Raw genomic sequence first — 15,447 nt, 5'->3', positions numbered from 1 at the left:
GCTCTGCCCTATTGTTGTGTACAGATGACTCACCTTCAGACCTTGTGTTTACATGTAAATTACCGGCATTCATATGTAAATAGTGGCGGCCGTTGGCATTGATATGTATATCATGCCCCCCTGAGATCATATCCACAGTAATCTCGAGAAACCAGTGAACAAGCAGAAATCATGTGCTGTAACCTTCTAGTAACTAATCAGTGAGTCGTAATGTGTGTTGTAACCTCTAGCAACCAGTCAGTGAGCAGTAATGATACACTGTAACCTCTGGCAAACAATCGCAATAGCCTCCCGATCTGATTCAGTAAACTGATTTTAAGTCTAGCTGCTATTTATTGTATGTCTCAGAGCAGGTGGAGAGCAAAACTGCATGGGGGGCAAGAAAAGTTTTGCCCAGGGTACAATCAATATTAAAGATGGCCCTGCCACACATATGAGGTATTATGGGAAGTATCACCTGTGCTTAGAGAATCAACTTATCCCAATTAATAATAAAAACAATATAAGAAGAAATATATAATAAAATATATATTATTATATATATATATATATATAAAATAAAATATGTATAAATAAAACATTGCTCCCAGATGCTGTTATAACAGTAACCCCTTATGATACCCTAACTCAAATTTTTTAAGAGTAACAGTACCCCTATGTAAAATGCTCTCACCTGGTGCAAATGATAGTACAATGCAGTAAATAAATATGGCACAGATTCCTCTGATAAAATAAAGTGCAATTTAATTAGTATACCGTGCCTTGAAAAAGTATTCATACCACTTGAAATGTTCCACATTTTGTCATGTTACAACCAAAAACGTAAATGTATTTTATTGGGATTTTATGTAATAGAACACGAAGTGGCACATAATTGTGAAGTGGAAAGAAAATAATAAATGTTTTTCAAAATGTTTTAGAAATAAATATCTGAAAAGTATGGTGTGCATTTATATTCAGCCCCCTTTACTCTGATACCCCTAACTCAAATCTAGTGGAACCGATTGCCTTCAGAAGTCACCTAATTAGTAAATAGAGTCCATCTGTGTGTAATTTAATCTTAGTATAAATACAGCTATTCTGTGAAGCCCTCAGAGAACCTTGGTGAACAAAAGGCATCATCAAGGCCAAGGAACACACCAGACAGGTCAGAGATAAAGTTGTGGAGAAGTTTAAAGCAGGGAGAGGTTATAAAAAAATATCCCAAGCTTTGAGCATCTCACAGAGCACTGTTCAATCCATCAACTGAAAATGGAAAAAGTATGGCACGATTTCAAACCTACCAAGACATGGTCATCCACCTAAGCTGACAGGCCAGGCAAGGTATTAATCAGAGAATCAGCCAAAGAATAGTGTGCCTCCTTATATACAAAAAAGGCCTTTTACTCTGTAGAGTGGTCGTTTCTGTTCCACTTCCTCGAGTCATATGGCTTTGGGTCCTGTTTTTGTCTCTTGGGTGCGGCTCTTGTACACAGAACCGATGATCAGATTGAGGGTTAATGGTATTTTCAGATTTTTTTCCTATATTTCGGGGCACCAGGCAAGGGTGTCCACTTTCACCCCTCCTGTTTGCCCTGGCTATAGAACCTCTAGGGATTAAGCTGAGGACCACTCAGGGGTTAAATGGTCTGCAATTGGACAAAATGTTATTGTATCTGCAGGATCCGGGGGCCATCGCTTTCTGAAGCCTTCCGATTGATTCAGGAGTTTGGGGACTACTCCAGTTTCCAGATTAATTGGAAAAAATCCTCCCTCTTCCCTATTGATGAGGCAGTGGCATCGGACTGCACCATCCCATTGTCTACCTCCTTTAAATACTTGGGGATAGAGGTTCAGCTCCCTATCTCTAAACTCCTTGAGACAAACAGTGCCAATAATGACGAACTTTCGGGGAAGGTACAGAGATGGCAGTATTTACCGATCGCCTTCATGGGATGGATACATTTGTTTAAGATGATTTTTCTCCCCAAATTTCTGTACATTCTCTCAATCTCCCTGACTTATGTGACACTACAAATCTTTAAGCAAATTTAGTCCATTATTGTGAACTTTTTGTGGGGCTCCATGTTTCACCTATGCTCACAATGGAGGAAAGATGATCCCCTGTGGTTATCCCAAAATAGTCCCCTGTGGTGTAATAAAACCCTAGGGGAGTTCCTTAAGCTACCAGATGGGCAAAACACCTGGGCTAAATATGGCATAAAATACGTACATCAAATATACCAGGATAATCATCTCTGTACCTTTGCCCAACTGAGGGAAAAGTATGGAGTCCCAAAGTCTTGGGTCTTTCGATATGCGCAACTGCACAGTTTGGTGCTGGTGAAACTATGGTCCAAAACACGGATTTGGAGAAGGTTCTGATTGATCTGGATCCGGCTAAGCGAATCTCTAGGTACTATGGAGCGGTGGGCCCGGGGGTAATCACTTCAGCTACAAGGCCCAGGATGAGATGGGTGGCGTTGTCACGGAGTTGTCTGAGGAGATGTGGCAGGAGGTAATGGACACATATTTGGTGTCTGTTGTCTCCTCCACGGACAAAATTATTCCGTATCGTTATCTTCACCAACAGTATTATACACCAGCTAGACTTTATCGAATGCAGAGGAGGGAAACGCCAATTTGCCACAAATGCAGGGGGGCTGAAGGCACTTTTCTACATATGGTTTGGGACTGCGAAAAAGTGAGACCGCTATGGCCACAGGTGACTCAGGGCGAGGCTGAATACAAATGCACGCCACACGTTTCAGATATTTGTAAAAAAAAAAATGAAAACCATTTATCATTTTCCTTCCACTTGACAATGATGTGCCACTTTGTGTTGGTCTATCACATAAATTCCCAATCAATTACATTTATGTTTTTGCTTGTAACATGACAAAATGTGGAAAATTTTAAGGGGTATTAATACTTTTTCGAGGCACTGTATAACCTACAAAGCTTCATAAATAACTAAATAAATTATGTTAAAACAAACAGTGCAGCAATTTTTAATATGACATGCCAAGTTTGACAGGTAGTCTATAAAACTCTCAAATGTAAGTGAATGGGTCCACGCTGCAACTGCTTAGCTCACAGTTGGGGTGTAATCTTACAATGCAAAATCCCCATTCAGCTAAAAAAAGAAACCAAAAACAGAAAAAAAAAAACAGACTTCAGGAAGTGATAGTATCGCCTCCTGAATGCCTGCAAACATTGTCTCAATGTCCTCTAAAAAGCAATCCATCACAGATCGCTTTTTAGGGGGGCAGTAAACATGCTGCTAGTGTGAAGGGAGTATTTTATGGCAGTTGTTTATGAAACAGTTACTAAAAAATTCTGATCAGACCTTACTGTAATAGTACAGATATATAAAGTGACATACTGAATTATTTGTTAACATAACGATGTTAACATAAAGATTGTACTCACTTTTGCAACGACCACAGGATCATCTTATCCAGTAAAGGAGAAAGTCCTGAAAACTCAACCAGGGAAAGAAATCAAATAATGCTGCTTGAGTAAGTCAGGTTTACATGGTCACCTTAGAAACAAAGCGTCAGCTCGCTGGCTGCATTGTCACACACTGCACAGCTCTCAGTCCAAGTAGACTGTAGTTAACCTCTTTTGTGCCAGACGGTACAGGTCTGTGTGCAAGCTGTAATTAAAGGTTTCCGATCATACATTAAATGATTAAAGAGCTCATTAGAAGCACTGTATTACTATATACTGTAACAAGAACTACAGTGAGTATTTTTTATTTTTTTTTAGAAAGTTACAAATTATTTGCCAGCAAATAGGGAGGACTATGACCAGGCTTTATTGTATGTAATAGTTAATTTGCAGTCCACTAGACACGGAGTTGAGATTTTGCGTAGTCCTAAGACTGTGAATCAGTATATTTAACTGAAAAATACATTACAATACAAACAGCAGTAATATTACTGCATATTTACCAGTAAAATATTTTTAAAGATAAAACGTATTTGTCTCTTAAATATCTAAATGGTAGGAAAAAACTGACCGCTACAGTAAAATTTTGGGTGTCAATGTGGTCATTATTTTATTAAAGATTGGAATACACAACTCGTAATATGACATCAATAAAAGACATGCAATGTTACTAAACCTTATTAGTATTCATGGTTCTGCTTTTTTTTCAGATTTCCTTGCTTTTAAAAAAAATGTGTGTGTGTGTGTAATATGTCTGGGAAATAACTGGATTTTCTTGCACCAATGGTGATGCACTTTCTTTGCCTTTGTTTGAACGGTTTGTATTTTGCTTTGTTTGTCTAAAATTCTGTACCTTGGAGTACAGTACAAGACTGGGGCTGGATATTAACAGAAACTGGGTTATAGCCTAGGTTGCTACCTTTGGTGATTGGACACTGGCAAAGCTTTGCTGGACATGTCCCCTGGGCATATTCTTATAACTCAGCACTCTGTGAAACCTGAGTTTTCTAGAAAGCAATGTACAGTAACACAGGAACAGATGGAAATATCTATGTCCTGTACTCAAGATATAGACTTTATAGATAAGTCAAAATTCCTTTTATCTTAATCATACAGTACAGGACACATGTTGGATATTCATAGCCCCATGGGATGTCCCCAAGCAATGAATCAGAGGGTTGGGCAACAACAAGGCAAACACAACTGTGACAATATGCTCAACAATATCAACAGTCAACAGACCCATTTCAAGAACGGTTTCAAAAACCTTGCGGCCAAAAGGTGCTTCCACTGAAGCTTGTATGTCCACCTGGTAGAACTTCGAGGCGGTATGAATTGAATACCAGGTGGCAGCCTCGCAAGGCTGGGCAATAGAAGCTTGATTTCGAAATGCCAAGGAAAAACACACCAACCATGTAAAAGTGCTGGAATTTCCTTTATCCCTTAGAAAGTAAGGTCTTGAGATGAGTTTTAATATTCACATAGCAATAGTCGATTTTGAAAAAGGATGTCCTTTGTGAGGCCCTTATGACCACACAGAGAGAGCATCCCATCTTTCTGAGAGAAGTTGTGGCTTTTAGATAAACTCTGATAGCTCTGACATCAGCAATCCTTTTGGGTTGCTTAAGAGCAGGGCATAAAGAGGGAAGGACTATGTCTTCATTAAGGTAGACACCACCTTAGGAAGAAAGGTAGGGTCTTGGGAGCAAAACGACTTTGTCTTTGTAAATGTTGCACCCTCTACCTAGGTAGCTGCTAGAAGAGAGGATTTTTGAAGTACAGGTAAATTTAGGCAGGCCTAGCTGGAAACTAGGCCTGTTTGGTTTGATCTGTGTGGGCTGGGATTGGCTCAGAGCAACAGTTGTGACTCACAGACAGCATCACTCCACTGTCACCTCCCTCTTTCTTCTGGAGGATTCTAGAAGAGGAGAAGAAGAGTGGTGGAGCTTTCTTAGGTGTCCCCAACTAGGATTGGCAGGGGGCAGGCCTTCTTGAAATACTGAGGGTCAGCCCAGCTGGGGAGGATTTGTTGGTTGTAAGAACTGGAGATAGCGTACTAGGCTGTCAAGGCCTTGGAGGGATCTCCCCAGTCTGGGGGGGGGGGGGGTGACCTTGAGCCTGGCACTTGGGTGTAGGATAGAGCCCTTTAAGAATGCATGAAGGATCTGAACAGGAGGCACAGGAGGAGTCAGAGAGGACAGCAGGAGCTAGTGCTGCTGGGCAAGTCTTCAGGAGGGAACCACCAGTCGCAGTCAGGAGGGCTGGCAAGGGACATGTGCAGTGGGGAGGAAGGGCAGTGTCAAGGGCAGTGAAGTCAAGCAGCTGTAGCTAGGGCTAGCAGGGCCTGAAGAGGACTGACTGGGAGCAGTAATCCACTAGAAGGACAGCTAGTATTAACAGAGTATATAAATATATACGAATAATAAATAAATGATTTCAGATCAAACCTCAAACTATACAGTGCATATAGTGAGTGTGGTTACACTAAATTGTATCTAAATCCATACAGTGCGTCCAGTGAAAAAAATGGTTTTAAAACCCAGTTGAAAAAAGTCCAAAAAATTTATAAAGATATTTCTTATCTATAGCATCAAAAATACATGCAGTATGTGAGTTCACACTGTGTAATAGCAAAAGCTGGCCTCGTGAAAAATTAAACATAAAATAGTGATTCCACCGGTGATCTTTGTGTATCTTCAGAGTCGGGTGTTTCCACACTGAGTGCAATGGCTACCTTACCTCCCTGCTGTAAGGTAAACAGCAAACAATCTCCCAATTCCAGCAAAAAAAATTATGCTATCAGTTGGTATAGGTACTGCAGGTCATCCTCTCTAGGTTCTCAGCCATACACCATAGATCAATTCCATATAGGAGACAAAAAGGGGGGCTCCAATAGTGAAGTATGTAAACATAAGCTTTAATATAGAAAGGACATAGTCCTAGGTAGTCACATTAGATAAAACAGTCAAAGGCAAAAACGTACAGCATAAAAACGAACGAACTCTGCGTTCGTACTACGAACGCAGAGTTCGTTCGTTTTTATGCTGTACGTTTTTGCCTTTGACTGTTTTATCTAATGTGACTACCTAGGACTATGTCCTTTCTATATTAAAGCTTATGGTACGAACACAGAGTTCGTTCGTTTTTATGCTGCACGTTTTTGCCTTTGACTGTTTTATCTAATGTGAGTACCTAGGACTATGTCCTTTCTATATTAAAGCTTATGTTTACATACTTCACTATTGGAGCCCCCCTTTTTGTCTCCTATATGGAATTGATCTATGGTGTATGGCTGAGAACCTAGAGAGGATGACCTGCAGTACCTATACCAACTGATAGCATCATTTTTTTTTGCTGGAATTGGGAGATTGTTTGCTGTTTACCTTACAGCAGGGAGGTAAGGTAGCCATTGCACTCAGTGTGGAAACACCCGACTCTGAAGATACACAAAGATCACCGGTGGAATCACTATTTTATGTTTAATTTTTCACGAGGCCAGCTTTTGCTATTACACAGTGTGAACTCACATACTGCATGTATTTTTGATGCTATAGATAAGAAATATCTTTATAAATTTTTTGGACTTTTTTCAACTGGGTTTTTAAACCATTTTTTTCACTGGATGCACTGTATGGATTTAGATACAATTTAGTGTAACCACACTCACTATATGCACTGTATAGTTTGAGGTTTGATCTGAAATCATTTATTTATTATCCATATATATTATTTACTTTGTTTAGCAGGATTGTCACTGTATGCACTTTAGTTGGAGTTATCTATATTTATTTGAAGTCTGTTTAATTGGCACTAATGCACTTTAGAGGGTGTAGATTTAAAGGAACACGCTTTGAATAGCTATATCTAGCTAAAAAAAATTTTTTTTCTTTTTATTAGTATTGATTCATTTACGGTATTTAAATTTATTAAATTTTTTGTGGAGCGCAACACTATTTATGTACTATATATCACAATTTTAGGGGAGGGTTTTATACCCCTGTCGGTGTTTTTGCTGCAACCATAATTGTATAACTGTTTCTTTGAACCATTGTGGCGCGAGGATAACTATTTATCATAGTATTAACAGAACTTACATATTTTCTGCTACACTATAGAGACCCGTGGTCTCTGCATGCAAAGGGCAATTCCCAAGGCCTGGCTGAGCCAGTGTCAGGCCTAACTATGTGCTAGCTGCTTCGAGAGAGAGAGAGAGAGAGAGAGAGAGAGAGAGAGAGATCGAGAGAGAGAGAGATTGAGAGATCGAGAGAGAGAGATTAATAGCCTGCAAGCGAGTTGTGCAGAAGGTGTTTGAAGAACTGTACAAAGAGTGTACATAGTTGTCCCTTGCAAAATTGCTTATTCCATTGGGCATCCCATAATTCCCATACCCTATCCAAGTTAAATTCCCTCAATAAAAACAAAACAAAATCATTGTCTTGGAGTGTCTGGGAAGTGAATGCCGAGCCAAGCAGGGTGAGAGGTGGGCCACATCACTTAGCAGGCCCTACGGGGTACCGTTACATAAAGAATTTATGGATGGATCCTTATAAGAGAGACACTAGTTTAGGGACACATCTGAGAGACACAATAGCTACTAAGATGGCCACTTTGCAGGAGAGCTCATCTATACAGCGTTTCCCAATGCGTTCAAAGAGTGGTTTCTGCAGGGCAGAGCAGAGCCAAATTGAGATCCCAAGGAAGCACAGGGTGCTGTTAGGGTGGTCTAATCTGGAAAATACCTTTAATAAACATTATGGGACCTGGGAACCACACCTGAGAAGCTCAAAATTGTACAAGTTGTTCATCCTTTGACAAGTACTCATACAATAAGTTTTTATTTTCACAGTCATAACTATAATGACTATATAACATACTGATTTCTCTGTCAGACACAAATCAGTAAAAATATAAATGTGATGTTTTGAAATATAGGCCCATGTACACGTGTATGCAGCTGCACACAGGATTGCTATAATGCACCTCAATGAGTAAAAGTACATTGCAGTTGTAGGCCTCAAAACAACAAGCGTATTTTACTATGTACAGCCATATGTTTGATAAGTCAATTCCTAAAAAGTACAGCAATTAAATCATTCTCCGGGTTAAAGTGCATCTATACCCCAAAACGTTTTTTTCCTTCTCATGTTTAAAAAGAATAGGGAAAGGTTATAATCCCTGTCGGGTTTTACTGCTATCTGCAGTTTTGCAAGAAAGATTTCCCTTGACTTTCTGATCTGAGACATTTTGCCAGGCAGGAAGCAGAAACAACCAGTATAAAAAAAGCTGACGGGCTGTTAGCAGTGGCATCGTTAGGGCGTGGCTATTGAGGCTAGAGCCCTGGATCTGGGGTACATACCCCCGAGTCCAGGGCCGGCCCTACCGTGAGAGTGTCACGGGCTGTTTGACACATGCACTGTCCCACACAGCCGTGGCACTCTCACTGAGTCTGCACTCGAAGCTTCACTGTCAGCCAAAGCCAGGAGATCAGTGTGAGAGTGTCTCTTCCTTGCTCCGCCCAAATAATAGAGTCCTGAGGAACTTTCTCGCACAAGCTCCTGAGCTGTGGAGGCAACAGGTGAGTGCACACCGTGGAGGAGGGGGAAACTCTGTACTACCTTAGCCTGTCTTCTGTATACCCAGCCTCTCTGTATAACCAGCCTCTCTGTATACACTAGCCTCTTTGTATACCCAGCCTCTCTGTATACCCAGCCTCTCTGTATACACTAGCCTCTTTGTATACCCAGCATCTCTGTATACCCAGCATCTCTGTATACCCAGATCCTCTGTATACACAAGCCTCTCGGAAAACTAGTCTCTCTGTATGCCGTAGCCTCTTCGTATACCCAGATCCTCTGTATACACAAGCCTCTCTAAACACTAGTCTCTCTGTATACCATAGCCTCTCTGTACACCAGCCACTTTGTATAAGCAGCCTCTCTGTATACACTAGCCTCTTTGTGTACAACAGCCTCTCTGTATATCCAGCCTCTCTGTACACCCAGGCTCTCTGTATGCACTAGTCTCCCTGTATACACTAGCCTGTCTCTATACATTAGCTTCCTTGTATACCAAGCCACTCTGTATACACTAGCCTCTTTGTGTACCCAGCCTCTCTGTATACACTAGCTTGTATTCTATATACCCTAGCCTCTCTGTATGTAACAATCCACATCTGGCGGCAGGTGACATGGCAAGTGATGAGCTGCATCTTGTGGCAGGTAACTTGACAAGCTCTCTGGTCACCTCAATGTAAGGGGGGGCTCTCTGGGGACCCTGATGTAATGATAATATATAATGTAATATCTATATAGATATATCTTTCTCTCTATCTCTCTCTCTCTCTATATATATTATATATACAAATTATTATGCCAATGATATTTTTCTAATTTACCTAAATAATTGATGTAAACAACAGACAGCATAATAACAGTTTTTGTTTTTCTAAATAAAAAACTTACAATGCACTGTTCCAAATTATTATGCACAGTAAGTTACAAAACACTTTACAGGTTGTAAAGAACTGAAAATTGCAATTTGCTATTTCAATCAAACTTTTAACAACATTTTAACTTTTTTAACATTTTCACAGGTCACGTTACATTTTAACATAGGACCCCTTATTTGAAAGCAGCTTCACAAGTCTTGCATCCTTAGAACTTGAGTTTTTTGGCAGTTTCTGCTTGAATTTGTTTGCAAGATGTCAGAATAGCCTTCCAGAGCTGCTGTTTGGATGTAAACTGCCTCCCACCCTCATAGATCTTTTCCTTGAGGATGTTCTAACGTTTCTCAATAGGATTGAGGTCAGGGGAGGATGGAGGCCACACCAAGACTTTCTCTCCTTTTATCCCCATAGCAGCCATTGATGCAGAGGTATTCTTTGCAGCATGAGATGGTGCATTGTCATGCATGAAGATGATTTTATTACGGAAAGCATAGTTCTTCCTTCTGTATCAGGGAAGGAAGTGGTAAGTCAGGAACTCCACATACTTTGCAGAGGTCCTCTAAACAACTCCGGAAACGCTAAAGGGGCCAACCAGCTCTCTTCCCATGATTCTGGGCCAAAACATGACTCCACCACCGCCTTGCTGATGTTGCAGCCTTGTTGGAACAGGGTGGCCATCCACCAACCATCCACTACTCCATCCATCGGGACCATCCAGGGTTGCACGGCACTCATCAGTGAACAGGACCGTTTGAAAATTAGTCTTCTTGTATTTTTCCTCCCAGTGCAGCCGTTTTTGGTTGTGATCATTCGTTAAGGGTGGCCAAATGGAAGGTTTATGCACAGTTGCAAGACCCTGGAGGACTCTACACCTTGATGTCCTTGGGACTTCAGAGGTACCAGTAGCTTCAAATATCTTTTTGCTGCTATGTAATGGTGTTTTAGCAGCTGCTCTCTTGATCCGATGCATGGATCTGGGAGAAATCTTCCTCAATGTGCCTTTATCTGCACAAAACCCATCAAACTCTGAATCAGCCACAAATCTCTTAATAGTGTGATGATCACGCTTATGTTTTCGTGAAATATCTATGTGCCTCGTCCAAGGCATTGAACTATTTCACTCTTTTCGGCAGCAGAGAGATCCTTTTTCTTCCCCATATTGCTTGAAAATGGTGCTCTGCTTAATAATCTGGAATACCCTCCTTTAGTAGGTTTTCCTTTAATTGGGCTCACTTGGCAATCTAATTATCACAGGTGTCCGAGATTGTGCTCAGTGATCAAAAGAGCCCTGAGACACAATGCCATCCATTAGTTAAACTGAAAAACAAAATATTTAATCTTTGTGACAATGAAATAGAATTTTGAATAATTTGGAACAGGGTATATATCTACGGAAGATTTTTACCCCCTTCCTGACCAGAGCACTTTTTTCCATTTTGGACTGCGTTGCTTTAACGGACAATTGTGTGGTCGTGCGACATTGCACCCAAACAAAATTAATGTCATTTTTTCCCCACAAATATAGTTTTCTTGGTGTTATTTGATCACCTCTGTGGTTTTTATTTTTTGCGCTATAAACAAAAAAAAAACAATTTTGAAAAAAAAAATGCAATATTTTTTACTTTTTGCTATAATAAATATCCCCCAAAAATATATGGAAAAAATATTTTTTTCCGCAGTTTAGGCCGATATGTCTTCTACATATTTTTGGTAAAAAAAAAAAAAATTGCAATAAGCGTTTATTGATTGGTTTGCGCAAAAGTTATAGCGTCTAAAAAACAGGGGATAGTTTTATGGCATTTTTATTATTAACTTTTTTTTACTAGTAATGGCGGCGACCTGTGATTTTTATCGGGACTCCGACATTATGGTAGACACGTCGGACAATTTTGACACATTTTTGGGACCATTGGCACTTATACAGCGATCAATGCTATAAAAATGCATTGATTACTGTAAAAATGTCACTGGCAGGGAAGGGGTTAACACTAGGGGGCGATCAAGGGGTTGTGTTCCCTAGTGTGTGTTCTAACTGAAGGGGGGAGTGGACTGTGTAGGGGGAAGAGATAGATCGCTGTTCATACTCTGTATGAACAGACAATCTGTCTCTTCTCCCCTCAGAGAACTGGAAACTGTGTGTATATATACAGAGATCCCGGTTCTCAGTGTGCCCCGAGCGATCGCCAGACACTCGCATTGGCTCCGTGGGCGAGCAGAGGGCATAAGTTTATCCTGGGTCTCATCATACCACAGTAATGTCCTTAGTCTGCTTGTCTTCAGGAAACTGTTTTCGGGCTATCTTGTGCATCGTCTTTAGAAGAGACTTCCTTTTGGGATGACAGCCATGCAGACCAATTTGATGCAGTGAGCATCGTATGATCTGAGCACTGACAGGCTGACCCCCACCCTTTCAACCTCTGCAGTAATGCTGGCAGCACTCATACATCTATTTCCCAAAGAAAACCTCTGGATATGACGCTGAGCATGTTCACTCAACTTGATTGGTCAACCATGGCGAGGCCTGTTCTCAGTGGAATCTGTGCTGTTAAACCGCTGTATGGTCATGGCCACCATGCTGCAGCTCAGTTTCAGGGTCTTGGCAATCTTCTTATAGCCTAGGCCATCTTTATGAAGAGCAACTATTTTTTTTTTTTCAGATCCTCAGAAAGTTCTTTGCCATGTTGAACTTCCAGTGACCAGTATGAGACAGTGAGAGCGATAACACCAAATTTAACACACCTGCTCCCCATTCACACCTGAGACCTTGTAACACTAACAAGTCACATGACATCGGAGAGGCAAAATTACTAATTGGGCCCAATTTGGACATTTTCACTTAGGGGTGTACTCACTTTTGTTGCCAGCGGTTTAGACATTAATGGCTGTGTTGAGTTATTTTAAGGAGACAGCAAATTTACACTGTTATACAAGCTGTACACTCACTACTTTACATTGTAGCAAAGTGTCATTTTTTCAGTGTTGCCACATGAAAAGATACAATAAAATACTCACAAAAATGTGAGGGGTGTACTCACTTTTGTGAGCTACTGTATATACACACATAAAATGTACTACGCCCATTCCAGACAAGGTCATACTAAGGAGTTGCACAATTAAGGGAAACATGATCTCTCGCTCTGCTGTCCATACCGCTTTATTTAAAAGAAAATGTTTTGCTCGCTTTGGAAATCACAGCTTGGCATTGCATGCTATTATTACGCTTATGATCTACCAAAACCTCCACAGCCTTCTCCTCCAGATCCCCCAGTAGTACTCCACCTAATATGTATGATACATGCAAATTCTTAATCCCCAAGTGCACAACTTTACATTTATCAACATCAAACCTCATTTGCCATATAGTTGCCCAATTAGACAGTGCATTGAGGTCAGTTTGTAAGTTGGTGACATCCTGTAAAGAGGTTATTCCACTGCATAGCTGGTGTCATCTGCAAAGACTGAAATTGTACTTTTAATCTTAGACCCAATATCATTTATAAATGTATTAAAAAGTAAGGGTCCCAACACTGAACCTTGGGGTACACCACTGATAACCTTAAGACCAGAGTATGAATCATTAACCGCTACTGTCTGAATTCTCTTTCAGACAGTTTTCAAACTATTTAAAAAGGATTTTTCCAAGCCTGTAGACTTTACCTTACACATTAGCCATGTGTGGGGAACTGTGTCAAATACTTTTGCAAGATCCAAGTATATCACGTCCACAGCAGCCCTTCTGTTCAAGGTTTTACTTACCTCCTCATAAAAAGAAATCAGGTTTGTCTAACAACGTCTGTCTTTCATGAATCCATATTGTCTTTTGCTTAAAAAAAAAAAAAAAAAAATCCATCAAAAAAACATCTATGTGGTCTTTTATTAAACTCTCCAGTACCTTCCCAACTATATACGTTAAACTAAAAGGTCTATAGTTACTTGGTAAAAACTTTGATCTAGGGATGCACCGAAATTTCGGCCGCCGAAACATATCGGCCGAAAATGCCCTTTTCGGGAATTTGCCGAAAGAGAAAAACGGCCGATAATGGAGCCGAAAATGGGGCGGGGCCTGGGTAGGGGGCAGGGCTCCGCCCTCCACCCCTGGTGCCGCCCATCATGAAAAGCTATATCATGCTATAGTGCAGGAGAGCCGCCTCCACCACCTGTTTGATCACAGCGACGGGAACATCACAGCTTTCATGTCAATAGCTGTCTGTTCCCGGCCGCACGCCATCACGTACAGCCCTTCCCCCCTGTCCGGGCACTTTGATAGACAGATCACCCACAGGATTGGACGGGTGATCTGTCTATCAAAGTGCCCGGACAAGGGGGAGAAGCTGTACGTGACAGCGCGAGGCCGGAAACACACAGCTATTGAACTGAAAGCTGTGATGTTCTCGCGCTGTGATCAAACAGGTGGTGGAGGCGGCTCTCCTCTCCTCTTTACAGGTTAGCTGCAATGAGGGGACACTGGCTGCAATGAGGGGACACTCTGGCTGCATTGCATCAATTGTATCATGTGTCATGCATCACTGTATCATGTGTGCATTTTTTGACCATCTCCTGTACCACGTCCCCAGTCTGACCATCTCCTGTACCACGTCCCCAGTCTCTGACCATCTCCTGTACCACGTCCCCAGTCTCTGACCATCTCCTGTACCACGTCCCCAGTCTCTGACCATCTCCTGTACCACGTCCCCAGTCTCTGACCATCTCCTGTACCACATTGTTTTTTTTAAATGTTTCGGTATCGGTTTTCGGTCTAGTGTATTTTTCATTTTCGGTATCGGTTTTGGCACCAAAAAAAACATTTGGTGCACCCCTATCCCTTTTTAAATATAGGCGCCAATCCAGTGTTACTATTCTAGTCATTAAAGTGTCCCTAAAAATGAGAAAGAATGGCTTTGAAATGACAGAGCTCAATTCTTTTAGGATCCATGGGTGGATGCCATCAAGTTCAGGTGCTTTATTTACCTTTATTATGGCTAAATAGTTCTGGACCATATCAATTTTGAGCCATAGTGGTTCATTTGGGGCTGTGTCACTATCACCCCCATTATGGACTTAAGCATCTCAATGCTCCTTTGTATACACAAAGTTGAAGAAGGTATGCATGCATTCAGTTCTCTAAGCTCCCCATCTTTTCTGTGCTGTGCATGGCACAGGCAATAATTCAGAGAATATCAACTTAGAGATCCGTCCCTTCAACTTGCAACTTAGTTCTTTAAACTGATTCTTACAGAGCCTCCACCTTCCAAATATTCTGCCATTGGTTCCAACATGGACCAAGACAGCTGGGTTATCCCAAGCCCATCCGAGTATTTTACCAACCCGGTTCACCACATGCCGAACCCTGGCACCGGGAAGACCGCAAACCATTCAGCTGAGGCATTCCTGTCAATAAATCATTCTATTAGTCTTTCTGATGACAGAATCCTCTATTACCACCAACTGTCTAGGCCTTACTGCACTACCTTCACCTCCCCTACTAGAAGGGCTGTTTTCCCAGCTGTTAGAGGTAGCAATGACATCTAGGGTTGCCACCTTTGAGTTTGCCAACCCCACAAGGTGACAAG

At 41.2% G+C, this 15,447-nt stretch overlaps 1 protein-coding gene across 1 annotated transcript in view; it reads right to left on the bottom strand.

Annotated features, from left to right (window-relative positions):
• Positions 1 to 3,614, bottom strand: part of FLACC1 (flagellum associated containing coiled-coil domains 1) — an 85,991-nt gene extending 82,377 nt beyond the window's left edge. The window contains exon 1 of the mRNA XM_077450162.1: positions 3,412 to 3,614. The gene's annotated coding sequence lies outside the window, so the exon portion shown is untranslated. The remainder of the gene's footprint in view (positions 1 to 3,411) is intronic.
• Positions 3,615 to 15,447: the final 11,833 nt, after the last annotated feature.

Source organism: Lithobates pipiens, unplaced genomic scaffold (genome assembly GCF_037356315.1).
Source record: "Lithobates pipiens isolate NorthernLeopardFrog02 unplaced genomic scaffold, aLitPip1_a1.2 Scaffold_22, whole genome shotgun sequence".
In the NCBI taxonomy this organism is placed as follows: Eukaryota; Metazoa; Chordata; class Amphibia; order Anura; family Ranidae; genus Lithobates; species Lithobates pipiens.
This window is presented reverse-complemented; position numbering and strand designations above follow the sequence as displayed.